Raw genomic sequence first — 2080 nt, 5'->3', positions numbered from 1 at the left:
AGAAAAAAAAATCATCAAATCAAATAAATAAATAAGATAAATAAGAGTAGCTTTCAAGATTTCAAGGCAAGTGTATATAAATGAACAATTACAACAAAAAAAAAAAATCGGAAAATACAGAAAGGATATTAAAAATCGAATTATTTCAGCTGTCAGTTGAGAAGGAATTCCAGACACGGGTGGTCCGGTGAGCTGTGAGAGCAGGAAGATCTGAAGGTCCAGCTGGTTGAGCTGATGTGTGGGAGGTGAGTAAAGTCTGGAGGAGCAAGGTTTTGGATGGCCTTTAATGTGAGAAGTAGAGTTTTATATCGGAAGAAGTGGAGTTTTTGGAAGACAGGTGTTATAAAGATAGCCTTTCCTCTCAGGCTCCTGACTCATTACACATTCTGCTGAAAATACGAATCAATTGTGTGGCAAGAGAGAGGATTTATGAGCATCGTGAAAGAAGGATGGTGGTGTGGTTTTTGAAAATCTTTGCAGATGAAGCTGTCTGTGCTACCATTTCTCTTGTATGAAAGGGTTGAAAAGGCTATGAAGTTGGGTTTGGAACAATGAGAAGAACTTTTTTATGATCTTCAGTTTGAGAAAGTTAAAAGAAAAACTGGTTTTGGTGTCCAACAAACAGTGACAGTGAGAGCTGGTTTGAAGGGCAGAGGTAGGGTTGGATAGGGAGGTAGAGGTGGGTGTCATCTGCATGTATGACGTATTATTGTCTTAATGTATTATTGCAGTGAACCTGTCAACATCTGAACACAATCCTGCTTCTCTACCCGGCAGCCCACCGCTGCCCATGATGCTGTTAATGTCTGCGCTCAGATCAAGGAAGGTGAGCGTTGATAAAAGTCCAGATTCAGCTGCGGTCAAGAGGTCGTTGATGATTTTGTTGAGGGTCGCTCACCGAGGCTAATGCTGGAGAGATGAGAGTTGCAATTATTTATTCAGGATTTATTTAGAATAAATTACTCTTTGTGCAGCCGTTCTGAGACCCTGACCTGACACATTTGAATTTATTTTACCCATCATAACAGCAGTTTTTGGGCTTCAAGTATCATTTACACAGCTCTTAGGATCAACCAGCAAGACTTAATTCATATCAAAACCGAATCTGAACATTTCGATAGTTCTCATTAGTTCTCATTAGTTTTTTTCCAAACGTCTGTTAAGTTGTGATCTAATTCTTGCCAGCACCTTTGGATTCTGACCTCAACCAGCACGGCCAGCAATGAATATGTTGAGGCTCTAAGCAGGATAACTTTTAGGGACTGCACTTCACCATAAATAGACAATACACCAAAACAGCGTTTGTATTTATAAATTATACACATCATTTATTTTTACTGATTTCATCATGATGTCCCAGAGTTTACTGCTAACTGAGCACAATAAAAACACTTCAAAATAACTCAGGATACTTTTCTTTTTCATCTTCAAATATGTTTCTGAAAGTTGCTTATTATTAAATCATTGTAAAACTGCATTAACTGTACTTGACCACTAGATGACTCTGAACCTAAGGAATTACATAAAACACCTAATGGCAAGTACAGGGAGGAAAAAGAAAAGCAAACTCAATAAATTACAGTAAATTTCTTTGAATTATAAATTGTTGTCAGTCAGGTAAAGCAGAAAAAAATGTTCTGAAAAGAACTTTCAGAAAAAAACTTCAAACTCTTAACTGTTCGAACCTGTATCATACAAACGAACAGTAAAACTCTAAAAAATTCTTCTTCAAAAAGTGGAAAACCAAAATATAGATAAACAAATCAGGGTAAAAACTGTAATAAATAAGTTGTTTAAAAAAGCTTGCAGGAAATATATTTGAAAATAGAATATGCATTTAAATTCAAACAAAACAAATTAAAAAGTATTTGAAAAGTAGAAAATTACATAAAACGTTAATACACTTCAATCGTGGCAAAGCATTTCACGCTGTTCGGTACATTTTCGTGAGAGAGGGTTCAGACCTACAAGTTTGTGATTGGAAGACGACTGAATCACATCACTCCAGAACCCTTGAAAGATGAAGAAATAAATAAATTAAAATCTTACTAAAAAAGGAAATTAAATAATGATCAAAGCA

The sequence above is a fragment of the Blennius ocellaris genome, assembly GCF_963422515.1.
Source record: "Blennius ocellaris genome assembly, chromosome: 18".
Taxonomy (NCBI): Eukaryota; Metazoa; Chordata; class Actinopteri; order Blenniiformes; family Blenniidae; genus Blennius; species Blennius ocellaris.
The sequence above is the reverse complement of the archived record's forward strand: the minus strand, read 5'-3'. Positions refer to the sequence as shown.